Source organism: Macaca fascicularis, chromosome 2 (genome assembly GCF_037993035.2).
Source record: "Macaca fascicularis isolate 582-1 chromosome 2, T2T-MFA8v1.1".
NCBI classification, from domain to species: Eukaryota; Metazoa; Chordata; class Mammalia; order Primates; family Cercopithecidae; genus Macaca; species Macaca fascicularis.
This window is the reverse complement of record NC_088376.1, coordinates 50,670,159-50,694,748: the sequence shown is the minus strand read 5'-3', so window position 1 is coordinate 50,694,748 and position 24,590 is coordinate 50,670,159.

Genomic DNA, 24,590 nt, shown 5'->3' with positions numbered 1-24,590 from the left:
AGTTTCATCCATGTTATAGCAGGTACCAGAATTCTACTCATTTTTATGACTGAATAATATTCCACTGTATGTATATTACACATTTTGTTGAGCCATTCATTTGTTCAAGGAGACTTGGGTTGTTTTCACATTTTGGCTCTGTTGAATAATGCTGCTATTAACATTGCTGCACAAGTATCTGTTTGAGTCCCAGTTTCCAATTATATTATAATTATAATATTTTCCAGTTATTTGGGGTGTATACCCACCAGTGGAATATCTGGGTCTTAGTAAATATGTTTAACTTTTTGAGATACCACTAAACTCAACTTTATTTTTGAAAGATAGTTTAGGCAAAGATTCTAAGTCCACAATTTTGTTTTCTTTGTGTTTTTCCTTTCAGCAGGTTAAAGATGTTTCTCCATTGTTTTCTGCCTTACATTGTTGCAAGTTAAAACAATGTAAGGCAGAAAACAATGGAAAAGCATCTACTGTCATATCTGTCTTTGGTCCTTTGTATATCATGTGTCTTTTTACTTTCTGCTTTTAAAATTTTCTTGTTATTGCTAGTTTTAAGCAATTTGGTTATAATGTAGTTTCTTTTAGTTTTCTTCTTGTTTCTTGTATTTAAGGTTTGTTGGTCTTTTTGGACTTATGTGTTTACAGTTTTCGTCAAATTTGGAAAAATTTCTGCCGTTAATGTCTCTATTTTTTCTGCTTTTCTTTCCCTCTCCTTTCCTTCAAGCACTTAATTTACATGTATATTAGGACTCTTGAAGTTACTTCTCACCAACTTTTTAAAATGTTTTATTGTTCTGTTTTTTTCTTTCTGTGCTTCATTTTTGAGTCGTTTTTGCGGTTATGTCTTCAAGTTCAATATTTTCCTCTGTAATGTCTAATCCTATTCAATGTAGATTTCATCTCTGACATTATGGTTTTTATCCCTAGGAGATCAATTGAGATATTTTTTATTTCTTCAATCTCTCCACATAACCATTTAAATCTTTCCACTAATTTGAATATATAGAATTCAGTTATAATAATTGATTTAATGTTTTTATCTACGAATTCTACTCTCTGTGTCAATTCTGCATTAATTTTAATTTATTGATTTTTCTCCTGAGTATGGGTCATATCTGCTTCTTCCATACCTGATAATTTTTATTATTTGCCAGACATTGTAAATATTACCCTTTTGTTAAGATTGATTCCGAGAAGTGGTCAAGTTAGTGTCATTCTTGCAGGTTTTCTTTGAACTTTAATGGGCAACACCAGAACAGTGTTAAGTTTAGGGCTAAGTTTAGGCTCACAATTGAAGCTAAACTCTTCTCAATACTCTGCCTATTTCCCTGTGAATTTTGAGTTTTCCACCCATAATTCTGATAGGCATGGACATCATTTCCATTTCTCTGTTATCTCTGAGAATTGTTTCCTCCAATTCTTTGGGGTAATTCTTTCCCTCATCTCAGGTCATTTCTTTACATACAAGCACTGATCAGTATTCAGTCAAATCCTCAGGAAGGGCCTCAGCAGATATCTGGAGCTCCCTCTATGTACAGCTCTCTTCTCACCTAAGGTAGCTTTGAAATTCCTGGACTCCCAGCAAGCTCTTGTGAAGTCAAGGAGAGTCCCAACTCCCTCTGTGTTCCTCCTTTCCACACTGCAATCTGGAAGAATTTTCCAGATAGCAAGTCGTGATGCTCGACTTACTTGTTTTTCATTTCTCAGAGACAAGTTACTGTTCCCTGTTGTCCAATATCCAATGTTTTGAAAACATTTTTATGTATATATTGTCCAGTTTTTGGTTATTTTGGGTGAAATGGTAAATCCAATTCCTGCTATCCTATCCTCACTAGAAACAGAAATCAGACACATTTTTTTTCCTGTTTCGAACTTTACAAAAATTACCTCTTGAATGATTGTGTATGGAAGAAAAACACATACAATTAGAACATTTTAATAAATCCCACTATATAAATGATGACTAGCATTTTAATTAAAAATGCAAAAAAAGTTTAGAAAATGCACGTGTCAAGTAATCAGAGTTAGATTTGAATTAAGAAACCACCAACTCTAATGCAACTGAACTTTTAAAAATAATTCAGTTTAAAGTGTAAATAACTTTACTGAAGTTTAACGTGTACTCTAACACTTCTTTTCCATGTGGTTGGTCTTCAGATTTCTGCCTCAATTTTTACTTAAGTAGATGATTTACTACTTTCAGAGTTAATCCATTCATTGTTGGATGAGCTTCAATTGCTCAACTATTTCTCAACAACCATTTTTTGAGCATCTAGGTTTGATCAAGCACTATCCTAAGCACTATCTATACAAAAATAAATATAATGTTCTTTATTCCCTTAAGGGGCTCACCCTGTAATTCAGGAGCCAGACATGAACAAATCATAACAGTGCAACTGTTAAGTCTTATGGTCAAGGCTGCCTCAGAGTATGCAGGTCTTTTAAGGCACAGAGGCCTAAAGAACATGGCACATTGAAAATATTACAAACAGCTTGATTGATTCAATAAAAGGCATGTGGAAGAACAGGAAAAGATGAGATTGAAAAGGGAGAGATGATTCAAATAAAAAAGGATCCTGAATATCATACAAAAGAATTTAGGCCTTATAATGGACAAAATAAAGGACCCTTGAAGGTTTTTTAAGTAAAGGTGTGCTATACTCTCTACATTAATCACTCTGGAGTAAGTATGATATGGATCAGCAGGAGTCAGCAAATTATAGTTCACAGGCCAAATCCAACCCACGACTTGCTTTGTGTAAATAAATTGTTGTCCAAGTACAGCCACACTTATTGTTTACATATTGTTTATGGCTGCTTTCCTCCTACAAAGACAGAGTTGAGTAGTTGCAACAGAGACCATATGCCCTGTAAAGCTAAAAGTGTTTACTATTGAATCCTTTACAGAGTAGGTTTGCCAACCCTTAGATCAGAGTGACACAAGAATGGTTTCAAAAAGTAATTAGAAACGTTCTGACAATAATTCTAGTAAGCCAGTATAAGAGCCTGACATTTAACACAGTTTCTCAAATGTTTAGCATCATTCGACCACAATTTTCACCATTTCCTTCAGCACTAAATCAAAGTCAGAAGGCATTATGTTAACCACCAACTGGTCTGTGTGAATAAAGCAGTATGTGGGCAAAGCAGTGTGAGGATTGGCAGCACCATTTTAATTCATTCAGCAATACCTTTCCCAATGCACACATTGCTTGTGTTCACTCAGAAATGAGCCTGGAGCATTTTCTCCAATCTACAACATGGCTCATAAAATAAGTATGCTTCTCCTGTAATTTAGGTCTTCAAAGATTAATATGATAGTAACTCATTGAGTGTATAATTTCTTGAACATATATTGAGTAGATTCTCACTTTTTAACTAGATATTTCATCCAAATATAAGTCAAAAATCTCTTTTCTTGCCCACACAATGTATTTCTCTTCTTATTGTGTGCTATTGATAAACAAAACCAAGAAAAAAAAGTCATTCGATAAAAGGGTTTTGCCAACAGCTTGCCTTGTTAGCTTCTGAGCAAATATCTGTCTCTTTGCAGATGGTTTTATATGCTTCTGACAATGTGTGACTTGCAAATGGTTTTGCTCTACGGAAAATAGTAAATTTTGGTCATCTTCTATTTTAGCAGAACAGTTCATCAATGTCATACTGAAAATCATAATTTTCTGATTGTTCTGAAAAAAATCTCATTATTTTACAAGTGAGGTTATTGTGATTTTTGAAAATGGCATTAAAGTCTTCATAGCTTTGTGTTGCTATTAGATCGTACTTTATAACAGACAATATCCTGAAGATTAGGATGGCCCCTAGTTGGTCAAATAAAACCAAGTTTTCTGATATTACATGTCACAATTTGCAGTCCCAGTTTTCTTCAAAGACATCATGATGTTGTCTCTTATTCGAACACATATAAATTTACATTTTATAGTTTCATTGGAGAATTGTTCAATATCTAAAACTATGGCATTATTTTGAATACAATCACTTAATTTTCAAGACTTTGGCTCTTCAATGGACCACTTTTGAGTCATTAGAAATTAAAATTTTTTTAAAGGGAACTAACAACCTAATAATTATATAAAACATACATATTTAATGCATGTAAAATATAATATACAGTGATATAAAAAAATACCTAACGTAAGCTGTCATACAGCTGAGATAAACTGCTAAGAACATTCTTGAAGTGTAACCCAACCTATAATAAAGATTATAAGCAAGTCCCAAGATTTTTATAATAATAATAATTAGTTTTTTAAAATCCAAATTTCTAAAACTTGCATGAAAAAAATGTATAAATTCTTCTTTCCAAACTGACAAAGTCTCTGTGGACTACTTAATTGATCATTCTTTGAGAATCACAGTCATAAATATATAAAATATTTACAGCAATATATAAAAACTATATAAAATCTTATTCAACTCTGGCTAAACTACCATATATTTCAAAACTAAGTGAGAAAATGTATGCATACAAATTGCACTTTGTGAACTATAATAAAAACTTTAATGTAAGAATTAAGATTAAATAAATCAAGAGTTATTAATCATCCATAGCATTGTTTATATATCTGTTTTCTGTTCTATTCTACAGAGGATTTAAAGAAACCTATGAAAATATCTTTGATACTAAATAATGATATAAATAAGTAAATGAATCTGATTTAAGGGAAAATATGATTAAGAAAAAATAATCTATGAGGAGAATTTTCATGCAAAAATGCATGCTAAGCATTCCTGTAGAGGTAAGACAATCGGACCATGCATTTGGCTCAAATTTTCTCAGAGCTAAAGCAAAATCATGACATCATTTATCTGCAAAAATAGTTACCAACTCATTCACTATCCAAATGAGGATGTCAGACACCCATCTCTTATTGAAGTCCCACAGATAGAAATTTCCTCACATGTTTTCCTGCAGTAGTTGAGCTATTTTTATATTCATTCATTGCATTATACAACATTACATTTATAAACAATAAATGCTGAATGGTCATTCACCTTTTACTAGCTTAATGTGTTAATTTTTAAATTTATGACTCAAATTTAGGTCATTTTAAGTTAAATCCCACAAATACATATATAATAAAATATTATCTTGATAAAAATTACCTATATTTGGTGGTCTGGTGGGACAGATATTCAGAAGTATACAGACTTTTTTTCTCATTTTGAATCACATCCCATTATAGTGAAAGTAGGACTAGTTCTCTTCTAGTGTACAAATATGCAGTATTTCTATAGAATGGTAGCTATGCCTTAATACTTCATTATTAGGAATAAATTATAGCAAAATAAAATTCTGAAAAAGATATGGTTCTTATTTTTGAGAACTCAGTTGTATTAAAATAGTCTTTCAATCAAAAATTGATTATTGTAAATAATGATTTTTATAGCCAGGTCTCAAGAATTACCTGTGTTTTTGATCATATCTACTTCATTATTACTTTTAAGTCCATATTAAAAGAAATATACATTAAAAGAAACACACATTAAAAAACACACATTAAGCTTTTAACACATGGTGCTTCACTTTAAAAGCAGGTATAAGAAGTATTCACTGGCTTCCAATAGATAATCATTTGGTTGATCACAGAATACATAGATACTGAACAAATTAATTTTAGTAAGGTAGAAATAAATGAGTGGAATGGACATGGTAATCATTTAATCTCTAAGTTAGAGCTGCCACTGATTGGTTCTATCACAAACTAAAAACAATAGATGCAATAAAAGTCTATTTATCTTACCCTTTGAATGACTTCTATATTAAAACAGAAATGCTGGAACTAAAGATGTCACATACAAACAGATAGTGTCATTACAGCATTGTGCCTGGCAGTTCAAAGGTGAGGGAACATACCTAATACAGGAGAAACTCTACCTCAGAGAGTAACACAGAGTTATGATATTTAGAAGTTCTAGTGCAAAACCTTACCATAATGCTTAAAGCATCTCTTGCTTCTGTAACTATCTGCTGTATATATAACTTGTAACTTCGAGAAGGTGCAATAGGATGTTAATAATTAAACAAGTATATCATTAAATTCTGAACATATCTGAATAGACCTTTATAGGTGTGCTATGTTTTTATATTAAGAACAAGAAGCACTATGTTAGTAATTAAGTAAATATTATAGTAAGTATAGCTTATTCTTGAAGCTTATCACTCCCCAGGGAACAGATATTTAATTTGTGGTCATGATAATAACAACCTAATGAACTTCACATCTTTCAGGAGAGCTTAATAAACTTCAAAGAAGACAAAACAAGAATGTATGAGTAAAAGTACATCCTTAGCCTTTCATTAGGCAAAATGAGCATGAGTCCTGGCCCAGCATGGCTTCCAAAGTTAGCATTCCCAACTACAAAGCAAATGTATGCAGAGAAATGTACAACAAAAGACACAGCTTTTAAAGCTCCAGTTGAATTTCCACAAATGTTTCTTACAAAAGCCACCATTCTCTATGTTAACAAAAAGTTGTGGATCCGTTCTTCACTAAATCCTCTTTTCTTGCATAATCCACCTTGTGCACTTTAGCTTGAGTGTGTTTTATCTGATCTAATCCTGGGCTCATTCACTCTCAGATAGAAGCAACAGGATTATTTCACACTTAAACGAAGTCCAATCTTTATGTGATCCCTAAGAGGACACCTGGCTGATACAGAATTTAAGATAAAGATTAACCAGGTGCTTGAGGAACATAATTATTTTAAATATAATAACAGTTTATGATAGAAAGAATTACTGTCAGACTATAAAAATTTGTTTTAAAATGCACACATTAAGACATATATGTTATTATACATTTTTTGCGTGTAAAGCTTATATACCTACACACATAAGAGTATTCATTTCAAGAAAGGACTCCACATTGTATTCAGAATTTTATAACCCACAGAAAGTGTTCACATTTTCATTCATGTCTTTCTTTCATATTCAGCATATCCACAGCTTATAATGGCTTGAGGAGGGCCAGGCTTTGTGGCTTAGCAAATGAGTCCTTGATTTTTTTCTTTTAATGCAGTGGATAAGAAAGCCCAATAGAAAATTTTCTAAACCCCCATGAAGCTAGAAAACATGGATTAGTATGAGGTAAGTCTATCTTCTTCAGCTTGGCTCTGCAGGATCATTACATTTTTAAAAAGTGTGTGCGCACATGCATTTGCTGTGTGCATATATATTTTACATTGGTTGACTGTATATACACACACGTATTTCCTAGGGGTTGTAGATGCTAGATTATCATTACTGATAAGACAGTCTTACTTCACTTTAATGCACATTAATACAGTCACAGGCTCAAATTCACTGTAATACAGCTTTCTGATTCCAGAGTTTGCTAATGTCTCGATATTTTGTTTTAAAAAGTTAAAGCCAGATAAGGCTATAGAAATATTCTTTTGGCTGTAAAGTGTGTATAAAAATCTATGGAATTGCTATTTCTTTTCCAATTGAAACTTGCATAGATATTTTAAGAAGAGGAAAGGTTCACAGATATTTAAGAAAATTGGAATGCCATTGTATATGTCTTGCGGTGTACCTCCTGGTTTTTACATCTGGAATCACAGAAATGTAATATGAATAATATGTGAGAGAGATTGAAGAGCACAATAGTATTCATGTTTTGCTGGATATTTTAGCACATCAAAATTTGTTGAAAAAAAATTAACCATCTACAAAACAGAAAAGTCGAGCCATATAGAAATAATGTAGATCATGATACTATCTCCCTAAGTATTACTTAGCAAAGTCACATTTTTCATTGATAAAAATTTCTTCATGTACCTGAGACTCAGTTTCTTTAACTGCAGAATGGGGGAACTGGGCCAATTATCAATTCCCCTTTCACTCTAAAATTACTCTCAAATAAAAAAATCTCTATATGTTTTGAATTAAAAATACATTCCAGGTATTTATACTTTTAGTTATTAGAGTGATATATCAGTTAATGAATCTCCTAGCAGCAAATACATTTTATGCTAGTTAAAAGTGCTGTTAAAATAACTTGATAAATCTTTAGGAGCTGTGTTTCTGTGAACATTTAGCTCAGCAGCCTTGTTTCCGCAAAACTGTGTGTGAGTGGATATGGAAGATTATAAAAAATAGCAGTGGCATCTTCAAGAAAAATGTGCAAGCTCAGGTAGTTTACCAGATTATTAAAAATTGCATTACATGATATTAAGTACTATATTACTTACAATGAAATTATAAGTGTCACCTTAAAATTATAATCAAATATTTTATAAGAAAAAAATGAAAACTGAAGGCTAAGTTTATGATACTAACACCTATTCAGCTTAATCTTTCCAGTTTTGAATCAAATCATTAATCTCATCCTTTGGAAATATATTGGCAAAATCATAAAATTATTTTACCTTTCAAATAGTTGTGTCATGTTGAAACACCAAAGAGGAGAAATAAAAGGATAGAATGAAACATGTGCAAAATTAATTTTCTATCATAAAGTAAGTTATGGTCACATTCTCATCAAACATGGCCACTTAGCACTTACCACTGAGTTTGGCCAGGCCTCTTCACTCTTATTAGTCAATAAACTAGGAAACACATCTCTTAAATAAAATTAAAAATAAGATAAAGAGTTGTCTGCAATGTAGTACATCCTGGTCACAGGTAACTTAGATGTTCATTGATGAAATGGAGGAAAGAATGGAAATTAATGTTAGATGTGTGAAAAGTACTATTAAAATACAAGATGATCTTAGAATGAAATTTTTTTAAAAATGTGGGAAGAACAGTGAGACTGAAGGAAAGTTGTCTATATCATCTAAATACATATCAGTTAAACATAATTGGTTAGAATACAGTTGGAATAATCAGTGTCCCAAATAAAGAAGGTACTTTGTGTATATATACATAACGATGACACTGACAACTGGTAGATGTCAGGATAATAATAGCCAAACATTTGTTTACTAATTATTATTTCCTTAATACTAGTTCAAAAACTATACACACATTATTGCATTAATCCCCAGACCACCCCAATGAGGAATGAAAGTACTATTTGTCTCTCTATTTTACAGATGAGAAAACTAAGACTAAGAGAGGGTAGGTAATTTGCCTCATGTTAACTCTAAATCATTCTCACACTTCATTCATTAGATTATGCATTATTTCAAATAATCCTTTTCTGCCTTTCTCTTCCAGGCAGGAATATCTCTTTTCTACACAAAGCCACCTGAGCCCGTTTAAAATGTAACTTTTGCCATGGAAGAATTCTACCAACACTTCTGTCATCATTTAAACTACCCATTAAATACCTTTTCTATTTTTTATACTATTTTTTGTACTATTTTTTGTTACTTTGTGTGTGTGTGTGTGTTATTTACTTATTTTCTTAATATCATAACAAAACAAAATTAAACAAAAAAAAATTACCAGTGTTGCCATCCAAAATATAGAATACCCAGTTTAACTTGAATTTCATATAAGCAAAATTATTTAGCTGGATATCCCATCTTTTGTTTGCCAATCTAGCAAACGTAGTTTTTGCAATCAGCAATGTGTTGGTTCCTAACGCTGCTGTAATAAATTACTACAAACTTAGTGTCTTCAAACAGTACAAATTTGTTCTCTTTCAGTTCTGGTACTCAGAAATATAAAATGAAGATGTTGGCAGGCTATATTCCTTCTGGGGACTTCAGGAGACAATTATCTCCTTGCCTTTTCTGGCTTCTAGTGGTTACCTGCTTTCCTAGGTTCATGGTTCCTATTTCAATCTTCAAAGCCAATGGCCTAGCACCTTCCCTCCTCCATGACCTCTTCTGTCTCTTTTATAAATGTTCTTGGGATATCATTGAGCTCACACAAATAGTTGAGGACAATCCCATCTTTAAGACCCTTAATTTAATCACATCTGCAAAGTTCCTTTTGAGGGTAAGGTAGCATAGTCACAGGTTCTGGGAATTAAGACTTTCACATTTTGGGGGGGCCAAGATTCTGTCTACCACGAGTAGTTTCTTAAACTTGCTGAAATACCTCATCCATTTTTTGCTGTTATTTCTTGTATTCCATCCTTCCTCCTGAGTTTACTTTCCTTCTGGCAGAATTAGACACTTCTGTAGGTCTTTTTATAATGGTCTGTGAGTAGTAAAGTTTCTTAGTCTATGTGACTCAGAAAATGTATCATTGTTGATTATTGACTTATAGTTGGTATATGGTAATACTATGATCTTACTCTCTGGACATAAACTCTACCCTTAGCCACTCTTGGGATGGGTTGGAATCAAACATGACCAATTAGAGCATTGTATTTTCCTGATTAGTCAGGTGTCCTGTCAGTTCCAAAAAAGATGTGGTGAAACTTTTCATGGGAATATGGAAAGAGACAAATTCTAGGAGGATTTATTTGTTCATTTATTTTTTAGAGACATATTCTCACTCTGTTGCCCAGAGTGGCTGGAGTAGAGCGGTGTGATCATAGCTCACTGCAAACTTGAACTCCTGGGCTCAAGCGATTCTCTTGGCTCAGCATCCTGAGTGACTAAGACTAGAGGCAGTACCACTACACCTGGGTAAGTTTTTAATTTGTAGAGATGAGGTCTCACTATGTTGGGCAGGCTGGTCTTGAACTCTTTTCCTCAAGTGATCCTCCCTCTTTGGCCTCCCAAAGCTTTGGGGTTACAGGCCTGTGCCAGGCCCCTAGGGGGATTTAAACCAAAGATAACTGCCATCTTAAGGAGAGAAGCTAGCTGATAATTGAGCCAATACTCCAGAGAGCAGGGTAGAAATGTGAAAAGAAACATTGTTTGTGACTCTTTTTGTGCCCCCAGATCAAGCTATGTGTGAAGCCAGGTCTTTCCCGCAGACTTTTAAATTATGTGATCCAATCCATTTCCTTCTTTGTTTAGTCCTATTAAACAAAGAAGCCATTCTTGGGATGGCACAATTTGCCTCTAACTTTCTGATCACTTGAAATTAAAAGAAACCTATAAACATACTAAAATTATTATTTATATCCTGATGATTTTTGTTACATTTTATAATAACCATATGCTAATTTTAAGTGAAAGAAAAAAGTAAAGTCTATAGCTGACATACCTATTAATATTGATTCACAAGCCCCTAGCACTAATTTCACTCCTGCTATGGTTACAGTTCTAAAAAGATTAAATTATAGACAAAAAAAATTTTTAAAATAGAAATGACCAAGATTCTGTTAGGCAATATCATATAGGTCATCATGATGTTTGCCAATTTGGCCTCCATTTGCCCCTAGAAATGATTCTGCAACATACTCCTCGGGTTATTCAATCCCAGCCAAGAAATCTGTGGAAGAGGAAAAACAAACAAATAAACAAAACAGCAAAAGAACTTTCTGATTATCGTGTGACTAGCTTCATAAGCTTGGAAGTCTATGAATTTCCTGGTCTTCCTTTTGCCCCATTCCTCACATAGCTCATGTTAATGTCTAGGGACAGTCTGTGAATGAATGTAAAGAGAAAGACTAGATATTCATTGTCCATTGGCTCAGTCACTCATGGGATAAGAAATACTTCAAAATTTATATTTCACTGTTAAAAACCACTCCAAACTTTGTAAAAAAAAATATTATCAGACTTGTACCATGTAAACCAAACACTTTAGGAGAAGGTTTGATATTTAGCGGGGATACAAGAGGGTTGGATGTTTGCTCTGATTGAATAGATGTCTATTCTGATTGTTCAGTGGCCATGACACACTGAATGTTTAATGTTTGCAGTGTCACACTTGAGTGGAGGCAAGCAACCACATAGACCACGGCTTCTGCGAGGTTCTATTCTCAGCCATTAACTAAATATTCTGACTGACATGATCGTGTCAACAGCCATTTCAGCATCCCTATCATATTTAATTAGGATTCAATGAGGTTTTGGAAAAACATGTAAGGAAAACACAGGAATGTTAAAGATTATATGAATACACACACAAACACATATACATGTGTATAAATATATAATCACATACACGTATATATAAAAGTTTATATATTTTATGTATGGATGATATGTACTATATATGCACATAAGTATACATCTATATTAACATACAAATATACATTTATCTTACTTTATCTTCTAAAGCAAGATTGCTTTCACAGAAAAAAGAAACACAATTATAAAAAGATTGAAAATAAATTTGCAAAGACACTGCAATGTACATATCTTAGCATTAACAATATGTAATACAGAAAAGGAGAATTCCATATTTTGTTAACTTACAGAGCCCAGTACACCCAGGAGATACTTAATTAAGAAGTCTCTAAGCTGCAGGTTTATTAAACGAGCATACTAATGAGGGTAAATCCTTTACTTTTAAATAAAATTTAGGAATCCCGCCCTGCTGTTACTTACAGTTATGATTGTTTGCTCATCAGAAACCTACAATTTACAGTTCCCATTTGTCGACTGGATATCTTTTTCTGAACCAGAAATATCCATTAACACATATATATTAAACATCAATATATAGATTTGTAAGCATAATTTTCTTACTATAATTTATAAAAGTTCATCACAGGAAATTTTACAAATATAAAACTCTTAAAATGTACACATAATCTCACCAGTCAGGGAGCATAACAATTATATTTGCATATCCTCAATGTCTCATATACACATAGATATATATGTATATTCATATTATATAAACACATTCATTTGTATACATATGTATATATATACAAACACACACTATTTTGATAGATGTCAACATATTTGCTCTATTAAATTTGAAAGAGAAAAAATATTTTGTCTTTGGAGACAGACAATTCTTTTGTTTGGTTCAACTCTCAATGAACCTCTTTGTATGTACAGATAAAAATCTTACTATGGGCCAGGCATGGTGGTTCATGCTTATAATCCTAGTATTTTAGGAGGCTGAGGCAGGAAAAGAGTTTGAGCCCAGGAGTTTGTAACCAGCTTGGACAATATGGCAAAATCCCATCTCTGTGAATAATAATAATAATCATCATAAATTAGTCAAATGTGGTGGTGCATGCCTGTGGTCCCAGCTACTTGGGAGGTGAGGTGGGAGGATCACTTAAGTCCGAGCGGTTGAGGCTGCAGTGAGCTGTGTTTGTGCCACTGCACTACAGCCTGAGTGACAGAGTGAGATGCTATCTCAAAAAAGAAAAAAAGAAACAAAAAAAATCTCACCATGAATGGAAGATTTGAGATTATGAGGAGCTATAATTTTCTGTATAATAATGTTGAAATCTTTCTTTCCTGGGGTCATCATTGTATCTCAGACTATAATAAGATTATAATAATGGAGAGGTGGGCCAGAGGCTTGAGACAAATTTGAAACATATTTTGATTTTATGCTACCTTTGAAAGATACTTTTTATGGCCTACTAAACATTCTTCTTCCTTCTCTTCAGTAAAACAACTTGAAATTTATGTAGAAAGGCACATGGCCTGCAGTTAAAGGGGTCATTTCAAATAAGTTCTGACCAATGAGGTGTAAGCAGGCAAGTTGCATAGCCCTACCAAAGAAAATCTTCATCCAAAGGAATGAGTAGGCCTTTTTCTCCATCCTTCTGTGTGGACTAGGAAAGTGGCCACTGGAGTTTAAATATCCAACTTGGAACCATAAGGGAGCATATTTAAAATAGCAGAGGAGCAAAACACGACCTCTGAGTCCCCATTCCAGTTCTGAAAAGCTGCATCCTGAATGTTTTTGCATGAGAGAAATGAACTATACCTTGATTAATTAATTAGTTATTTGGGAGTTTACTGTTAGAGCGGAATTTATTGTATAACTGATGAATTCTCACTGGGATAGAGAAAATTGGAGAGAGGTTATCTACGGGCAAAGACAGTTTGGTTAGAGAGACGTAGTTTGACTGCTGACAAATGACAGATTAAGGAGATAGCATCTTTTGAGAAAGGTTTTAGTGTTAGTCTCTAAAAGTTGTGCTCAGTGCTGTGGTCTGAGTGTTTGCCTTCCCACTGCCCCACACCAATTCATGCTTTGAAACCTGATCCCTAATGCCACAGTATTAGGAAGTGGGATCTTTGGGAAGTGATTAGGTCCTAAGGATGGAGCAGTCATGAATAGAATTAGTGCCTTTATAAACGAGGCCTGAGGAGGCTTGTTTACCTCTTTCACCATGTAAAGACATAGCAGACAGCACAATCTGTGATGAGTGGGCCCTCGTTAGAACTTGTCAGCTTCCAGAATTACAAGAAATAAGTGTTTGCTGTTTACAAACCACCGAGTTTATGGTATTTTTGTTATAGCAGCCCAAACAGACTAAGAAACCCAGTTCCTAATTTGAAGTTTTTGTTTTTCACATTGTAATTTCCTTTTGTTATTGCCAAGATTTCACTGAGGTTTAGGCAAATGGTATATTCTTGTGTTTTGGGAAATTAAGAAATATCCTGTTTATACCTATACCTGGAGAAGCTATTGTAAAGAAACAAGATTATTTATAATAACTGCTAGAGTGATCCAAAGTGAGCTGACTGGCTGACTTGACAAGCGATGACCACAATGGATCTGTAGAATGTGAACCCTCTCCCCTGGTGTTCCTAGAAACAATTATTTTCAGTGGGAAATTCCATAAAATCCTGGGCTTCATAGAATAGAATGACTTGATTGCTAGTGGAAAATGTTACAAAATAACCATTCTCATGGATAAAAATATTGAGGATGTTGGGTTATTAATACACACCCATATAGCCCATAGGATAATGTCTTAGTCTGTTTGTACCACTGTAACAGAATACCACAGTTGGATAATTCATGAAGAACATACATTTATTTTCCCACAGTTCTTCAGGTCTGAAGTCCAAGATTAAGGCACTAGCAGATTTTGTGTCTGGTGAAGGCTACTTTGTGCTTCCATGATGGGGTTTTGTACACTTTGCCCTCTGGAGGGGAGGAACACTGTGCCCTCACATGGCAAAAGGCTGAAGTACAAAAAGAGATGAACTCACTCTATCACGCTTTCTTAGAAGTATGCCTAATCCCATTCATGAAGGTGGAGCCCTCATGCCTTAATTACCTCCCAAATGCCATACCTTCTAACACTGCTGCATTAAGGAGTAAATTTCAACATGCATTCTGGAGGCAACAAAAAAATTTTAACCACAGAAGATGGATTTGAAGCGTTATCATTATTATTATTTTATTGTAGTATTGCCTTTAAATACTTGCATTTATTTTTAAAAGAATTGATACTTTTCACTGAAGATTAATTTAATAAAATAAATATCTAGAACCAGAAGTAGCATTTGACCCAGCAATCCCATTACTGAGTATATACCAAAAGGAATAGAAATGATTCTGTTATAAAGATGCATGCCCATGTATGTTTATTGCAACACTATTCACAATAGTAAAGACATGAAACCAACTCAAATGTCCATCAATGATAGACTGGATAAGAAAAAAAAAAATGTGGTACATATACACCATGGAATACTATACAGCCACAAAAAGGAATGAGATCATGTTTTTTTTTGCAGGGACATAGATGAAGCTGGAAACCATCATCCTCAGCAAACTAACACAGGAATAAAAAAACAAAACTGCATGTTCTCACTCATAAGTAGGATTTGAGCAATGAGAACACACGGATACAGGGAGGGGAACAACACACACCAGGGCCTGTTGGGGAGTGGGGGGCATTGAGGGGAGGGAGAGCATCAGGACAAGTAGCTAATACATACAGGGCTTAAAACCTAGGTGACAGGTTGATAGGTGCAGCAAACCACCATGACGTATGTATAACTATGTAACAAACCTGCAGATTCTGCATATGTATCCCAGAATTTAAAGTAAAAAAACAAAAACAAACAAACAAAAAAACTGTAAATTCTACATGTGTTTTCAGGGAATGCATCAGTTTCCTCAACAATACATAATGATATTGAAATTTAAAAAATTCAGAATTTTTGGAACAGCTGCAAATGAACCTAGGAGGGGTAAAAGCTAAGGACATGTTCACTGACAATTCTATGAAGGCTTTCAACTAAAGTAGGCAATGGTTAGTAGGCATATAATGCCTGAAAGTGGAAATCAGTCGATGGCTAAGAGAATCAAAAAAGAAAATTAGAAACTGTGTTAAGAAAGAATAAAATGAAAATCTGACCTATGTTAAGAGGTGTGTGGTTTAAATGTAGTGCCTTCCAAATTCAGGTGTTTCCAATGTGATATTATACTATTATACTAAAGAGGTAGACGTTTTAAGAGCTTAGATTAGGCCAGAAGTGCTTCTCTTTCATGAACAGGATTAAGGACTTATAAAAGAGACTTTACTAAGCATTTGACTTCTCTTGCCTTACCCGATTCACCACGGTAGGATGCACAAGAAGGCTCAAAAGATAACAAATGTTGGTGCCTTGATTTTGCACTTCCCAACCTTCAAAACTGTGAGAAATATTCCTGTTCTTTTCAAGTTACTCAGCCTCAGGTGTTCTGGTGTAGCAGCACAAGTGGACTAAGACAAGAAGTCACTTGAGAAGTCAAAACAAACAAAAATCATTTTTATTCTTCAGAAAGCCTTAGAACAGATCAATAATATTTTCTTCAAAATAGCAAAACCAGCATTTGATAAAGCTAAAGAACTTTTGTGAATAATGTTTTGTATAGAAAATATTCCTCTGGGTAAGAGGGTTCAAGAAGCAGCTAGTGTGTGCTTCTCTCCCAGTAAGGAAATGAAGTGGTGAGTAAATACTGACTTTTCAAGTGAATCATCTGAGAAATCATGTCAGCATCCTTTAAGTGAGTGGGGAGACACATGGAGAACAGAGAAGGGTGAAAGTAAACAGCTGCCCACCTGGGACCAGTGCAAAGCCAGGAGAAGCTCCCTGAGATGGGGTAAGGGGGAGAGAATAAGAGTCCCCAGGGGATCCACATTTCCCACAGAGACCTGTGTAATATTGGGAAAGGGAGAACCTCCCTGACTCCTTGGTCCCCAGGCCTCCAAATTGATAAAGGGAGTCAACCAGAGTTTTTGCAGAGGTACCACTCAAGACTGGAAGGAACTCCACAGGCCTTGGATCCACGAGCAGCTCAGCATGAGCTGCCATGACACCAACAGAGGCTGTGGTCAAGGTTCTGGGGAACAGTCAGACTGCTTCACTCCTTCTTGCCAGACAAGGGTTGGCTCCTTTCTCTAGCACAGTGGTGCCACCACTGCCTGAACTATGCAGCCAGGCATAACTCTGTGTTACCCCAGGAAACACATGGATGGTGATCTGTGCTACTCCTCCCACATTTGCTGCTCTTAGCTAGGCAAGACTCACCAGCATGGGTGCAGCCCAAGTAGGGGAGAAACCTGCACTCTCTGAATACTGAGAGGGGTGAGATACCTGGATTCATGAGCTGGCAGGGGAGCAGGGCATAACTCCCTCCACAGAGTTGGTCCAAGAAGGGTGTGGCCTGTCTACCAGCTATAACCTCTGCCTAAGGGAACCCTGTGGGTGTGAAATACCTAACAAAAGAAAGACAGGTGCAGTGCCAGTGATTGGAGGAGTCTCTCCTAAGATGCAGGAGAACTGGCAAGAGGATCATCTCTCTCCACCTGACCACAGAGCACTACTGAGAACATGCTGAAGTACAAAAGAGCCACACAACTAAGTAAAGTCTATCTGCTAGTCATCACTCTTAATTTCCATCTAATGAATTCCAGCCAAAATTACAACACCCAAAATATTTTGCCAGCATACAGCACCTGGGAAACTTAAGGCAAAAAATCAGCCACAAATTAAAATCTTGTACAGAACTTAGCCATTTGAAAGCACCTGGAAATGAAGTCAACTGACTATACTCATCTTACATCACAGTTAAAAGAACACTAGCCCTCTCAGATGAGAAAGAATCAGTGCAATAATTCTGGCCATCCAAAAGGCCAGAATGGCTCCTTACCTCCAAACAAACACACCAGCCCCCACAAGCAATGATTTTTAACCAGACTGAAATGACAGACATAGAATTCAGAATCTGGATAGTAAGAAGTGTTTCAAGATCCAGGAGAAAGTTGAAACCCAATTCAAGGAACCCAGTAAAATGATCCAAGAGTTGAAAGATAAAATAGCCATTTTAAGAAAGAACCAAAACGAACTCCTAGAAAGAAGAATTTGCTACAAAAATTTCATAACGCAGTCAGAAACATTAACAGCAAAATAAACCAAGCCAAAGAGAGAGACTTAGAGCTCAAAGACCAGTTCTTCAAATCACCTCAGCAGTCAGACAGAATATTAAAAAAGAATTTCAAAAAATGAACAAAACCTTCAAGAAATATGAAATTACGTTAAGAGACCAAATCTATAACTTATTGGCATTCCTGAGAGGGAAAGAAAGAGAGTAAGGAACTTGGAAAACATATTTGAGGACATAATCCATGAAAAATTTCCCAATCTTGCTCTAGAGGTGGACATGCAAACTCAAGAAACACAGAGAACCCCTGTGAGACACTCCACAAGATGACCATCCCCAAGGCACATAGCCATTAGATTCACCAAGGTCAACAGAAAGAAAAACTCTTAATTGCAGCTAGAGAAAAAGGTCAAGTCACTTAAAAAGGGAACCTCATCAGGCTAGCAGGAGAATTCTCTGCAAAATCCTTACAAGCCCAAAGAGATTGGGGGCCTGTTTTCAGAATCCTCAAAGCAAAGAAATACGTCTATCCAAGGAAGTGAATGATCTCTCCAAAGAGAACTACAAAACATTGCTGAAAGAAATCACAGATGATACAAGTAAATAGAAAAACATTTCCTGCTCACAGATTGGAGGAATCGATGTTGTTAAAATTGCCATACTTCTCAAAGCAATTTACAGATCCAATGTGATCCCCACTAAAACATCAATGCCATTTTCTTTTACATAAGAAGAAAAAACTATTCTAAAATTCATATGGAACCAAAAAAGAGTCCAAATAGCGAATGGAATCTTAAGCAAAAAGAACAAAGCGAGAGGCATCACATTACTTGACTTCAAACAATAATAGTATAAGGCCACAGTAATCAAAACAGCCCAGTACTCATAGAAAAACAGAACACATAGCCCATTGGGATGTAGTAGAGCAGCCAGAAATAAAGCAGCACACCTACAAAAAAAAATCTGATTTTCAACAAAGTCAACAAAAATAAGCAATGGAGAAAGGACTCCCTTTTCAATAAATGGTGCTAGGATGAGTGGCTAGCCATAGACAGGAGAATAAAACTGTACTCCTACATTTCACTATATATATAAAAGCAATTCAATATGGATTAAAAATTTGAGTGTAAGACCTCAAGCTATAAAAATATTAGAAGAAAACTAAGAAATGCCCTTCTTGACATTGACTTTGGCAAATAATTTATGGCTAATTTCCCAAAAACAACTGCAAAAGAAACAAAAATTGATACGTGGGACCTAGTAAAACTGAAGAGCCTCTGCACAGCAAAAGAAATTATCAACAAAGTAAACAGACAGCCTACAGAATGGAAAAAAATTCATAAACTATGCACCTGGCAAACATCTAACATTCAGGATCTACAAGGAACTCAATAAAATAAAGAAGCAAAAACCAAATAATCCAATTAAATAATGGACAAATGACATGAAAAGATACTTCTCAAAAGAAGGCATGCAAATGGACAACAACCATGACAAAATGGTCAGTATCACTACTTGTCTGAGAAATGAAAATCAAAGCCACGATGAGATACCATGTCACACCAATCAGAATGGTGATTATTAAAAAGTCAAAAAACAACAGATGCTGGTGAGGCTTCAGACAAAAGGGAACACTTATGTACTGTTAGTGGGAATATAAATCAGTTCAGCCACTGTGGAAAGCAGTGTGGAGATGCCCAAAAGAACTTAAAACAGAACTATCATTCAACCCAGCAATCCCACTACTGGGTACACACCAAAGGAAAATAAATCATTCTACCAAAAAGACATATGCACTTGTATGTTCTTGTATTTTCATTACAGCGCTATTCACAATAGCAGAGACATGAAATCAACCTGCCCATCAATGGTGGATTAGATAAAGAAAGTGTGTTACATATACACCATGTAATACTATGTAGCTATAAAAAAGAATGAAATCATATCCTCTGCAGCAACATGAATGCAGCTGGAGGCCATTATCCTAAGCAAATTAACTCAAGAACAGGAAACCAAATACTGTATGTTCTCACTTATAAGTGGGAGTTAAACACTGAATACACATGGACATAAAAATGTGTAGACATTGGGAGCTACTAGAGGGGGAAGGAAGTGGGGGGGTACGGACTGAAAAACCATTGAGTACTATGCTCACTACATGAATGATGGGACCATTTGTATCCCAAACCTCAACATCACACAACATACCCACATAACAAACCTGTACCCCCCTGAATACTAAATAAATAAATAATGAATAAAATGTGGTATATTTATGCAATATTTAAAAATTCCTTTGAAGTAATATTTCTTAATGTTTAATTTTGTCAACATTATTTTAATTAGTCCATAGACTTCCCTTTTACCAAATAATTTATTTCAAATGCCTGTTTTGTGTTACATTTATTAAATTTAAACAAATAAATGTTATTTATTTCTAGCAATTTGGCAACAATGCAGGCAAAAATACTTATTTGTCAATTTTTGAAAGATTTGTTTTTTAGACAGACATCTTTTCAAAATGATTGTCTAGAGGAAAGAAGAGAAAAACAATTTGTCTATTCAGAATTCTAAGCTGTTTAAACTTTGTTAAGCTTTCTCTAAGACAGAAAGAAAGAGAAAAAAGAGAGAGGAAGAGAGAAGGAGTGATAAGAGAAAGCATGAGGGAGAGAAAAAGGAAGAGGAAAGAAGGAAGGAAGGAATAAAGGAAGGAAAGAAGGAAGGAATGAAGGAAGGAAGGAAGTTAGGGAGGGACAGAGGAAAGGAGAGGTGAGGGGAGGGAAGGGAAAAGAAGGAAGGAAAGAGAGGAAGTTGCTTATAAATGTCAAGTCTTGTCATCAAGAAGAAAAACAAAATATCCTAACAAGAAAAACGTTTCACTCTTTGAAGACCGGTATCTGGAAATTATAGATGTTCATTGCTACTGGGCTGGTCATCAGACATTGCTTCTAGGCCTTTGGTTGGGAGAACAAATATTTACATTACATATACATCTTTTTAAAACTAAGATACCTGGAAAGTTGCAGTTCTAATTCAAGACTAGAGAGTTGTACTTCATCTCTTCTATATAAGAACATTATCCCCTGTCTTCCCCACTAGGAATTCTGGTTGTCAAGGACACTGGATATAGTAGAATTAGAGTATTCTATGTCTATTGTTTTATACCAACGACTTTATATCATTTTAGACATAGAATAGTCTCAGAATCACAATACAAAAATACTACCGCAAAATATGATTATTGAATAGTTAAAAGAATTTTGTGCATGCTCTCCCCATTCTCTCCCCATTTGTAAGGTTTATAAATATATCTACATTACCAGATCATATTGTTACATATTATAATCTATTTCTTTTAATATTTCTGTATTCCTAGTTTTATAAAACTGATGTATTTAATGTTCAACACTAGTTATTATGTAGAAGTCTCTCTAATAATTTTGTTTGTCTAAAGTTGATCCTGTAGTAGATTCTTTAGTAAAGATCAAGGGGAAAATATTCCCTGAGGTCTACCATTTGGATAACCTTTTGCCTTGCCCTCTATGTTAGAGATACATTTTGCTACATCAAAAAAAAAGAAAGAAAAAAAAAAAGTCTTTAGTTTGCATTTTGTTTCCTTTGACTATGTTTATATGTTACTGTTACTGTTTTCTCGGGGTTTACAAAGTTGTTATTAAAGGTTCTAAAGATAATCTAATTTTATTTTACTTACAAGTCTCAATTATTCAGCTTAAATACCCATGAAATAGTTTTCTTTTTTTAAGTCCAGTATCTTTAAAATAATTTGTTTTGTTTTTGGACTTCGTAGATTAATACTTTCAAGTACAAAGTTATCTTTTCCAGTATATAGTTTCAAATCTGTTTATTTATTTCAAGAATAATATTTGAGTTATTGTTTTTAATGTTGCTTGTTTTTTTTTTGTTTGTTTTGGTTCTGGTCTTCAGGTACTCCTATATTCATATGTTGGATTTATTTGCTTAACTTGGTGATTTGTCTCTTTCCTTTACATTCTTTTGATCTCTTTTCTCATTTCCTTTTGATTTAAAAAAGAATCATTTTTTCTTCTAATTGTCTTAAGGTATGTCTTATTGCTTTATTTACTCTTCTATTTCTACCAGTTTAGTCTTCATTGCTAAAATAACTTTTTTCTAATATTTCTAATTTTCTGTAACATCTGTTACTGATTTCTGAGTTTACCAATTTGTGTTTATTTTGTTCTCTAAAGTTTGAATCATTTTCTTAATGTCTTTTCAGTTATTTTGAAAGAGTATGTAATAGTTTTTCATGTTTTTTTGGAAGTCCACATAAATAAAAATAACATGCCTTTAAAAATGTCATGATACTCCTTTTTATTTTTCTTATTGCAACTTCATGTGGTGTTTTATTTTGATATATTTCTGTTATATATTTTTATGTGAATCTGGCTTATCTTTATTTTAAGAATGGTACTTGATCCAGAGAGCTTTGCTAACTTCAAAGAGCCCTCCATTGGTCTACATTGAAATGTATGCCCACAAAATATAAATATTAGTAAGATGGGGCTGGGCACGGTGGCTCACGCCTGTAATCCCAGCACTTTGGGAGGCGGGGCTGGGGGGATCTCTTGAGGTCAGAAGTCCCACACCAGCCTAGCCAACGTGGTAAAACCCCGTCTCCAGTAAAAATACAAGAAAATTAGCCGGGCGTGGTGGTATGTGCCTGGTAGTCCCAGATACTCGGAAGGTCAAGATAGGAGAATTGCTTGAATCCGGAGGCGTGAGGTAGAAGTGAGCAAAGATGATGCCAGGGCACTCCAGCACTTCAGCCTGGGCGACAGAGCAAGACGCCATCTCAAATATACATACATATATATGCACATTTGTTTTATTTTACTTTAAGTTCTGGGATACATGTGCTGAATGCGCAGGTTTGTTACATAGGTATACATGTGCCATGGTGGTTTGCTGCACCTATCAACCTGTCATCTAGGTTTTAAGCCCTGCATGCATTAGGTATTTGTTCTAATGCTCTCCCTCCCCTTGTCCCCCAGCCCCGACAGGTCCTGGTAATTTTGATTTTTTAAAGTGTGTCATTATAGCATACTTGCATTATCTTCAACAATTTTATGCCATTTCTTCTTATTGTTCTTATTGTGTCTTTATATGGAACTTTATCTTGATATATTTCTATTGCTTATTTTTATGTGAATGTAATTGTTCAGTTATTTTAGAAGGAGGCTTGGTGCAGATAGTTGTGCTAACTTCAAAGCACTTTCCATTGATGTAAACCAAAATTGCCTTTCAAAGTATGCTTTTAAAATGATGATTGATAATAACTACATAGATGCTTATCTATGTTAGTCTATTAATTTATTTAAAATTCTTTTTTTAAAAATTTACATGATGAAAATGAGTAATTGTCTATAATTTTTACTATTATATATAAGACTGTGATTGCAAATAATATATAGATATTAGTGCAAATCACTAATTAGTTCTTCAGTATACATTCCTAGAAATGAAATTAGGCTGGGTGTGGTAGCTCACACCTATCATCCCATGATTGCTTGAGCCCAGGAGTTCAAGATCAGCTTGGGCAACATGACAAAACTCTGTATCCACCAAAAAATAAAATAAAAAACAAAAATTAGCTAGGTGACGTGGCACCTGTCTGTAACCTTAGGTACTAAGAAGGCTGAGGTGGGAGGATTGAGCCCAGGAGTTCAATGTTGCAGTAAGTTGAGATCACTCCACTGCATTCCATCCTGAGCAAGAGAGTGAGACCCTGTCTCCCTGTCTCACATAACAAATTAAAAAAAAAAAAAAAAAAGAAAAAGAAAGAAAAGAAGTAGAATTACTAGGCCATATGTTTCCATATTGCTAATTAGAAAAGTTAAAAGCTTATAAAACATTGGCAGGATAGGAAAGTGTTCATTTCACCACTCTCATCAGTAATTTGTTAATTTAAAAAGTTAAACATTTTGTTTGTTTAAAAATACATTTCTTTGATGAAAACTAAAGTTGAACTTAATCTTATTTTATTGGTCTTTTGAATTTCTTCTATTATGAATTATCTATTTTGTAATTTATTTTGTAAGTTACAAAATAGACCACACCACCTCCACCACCCAAAATCTTCTCTCAGTCTTTTTCTCTCGGTAAATGGCACGTGCAACCCCCCCGCCCCCGGGTCCTATACAATGAACTGTGATTCTTTCTTGCATCTAACTTTTCATTACTGTTCATGCAAATGTTGCTCAAATTCTCTAGATTGTGCATAAAAAATCTCAAATCTACCTACTTGTCTCCATCTCCACTACTACCATGCTACTCGAAACTGCCTGATCTCTGAGCTTTCTTTCTCCCTCTAAACATTCTCCACATTACAGTCTCACTGATTTTAAAGGGTCACTCTCTCTAGTCCTTTATGCTTAGAAAGACTTTCCCAAACGTAAGATGCTACTAGCTGTTTTATGGCCTTTTC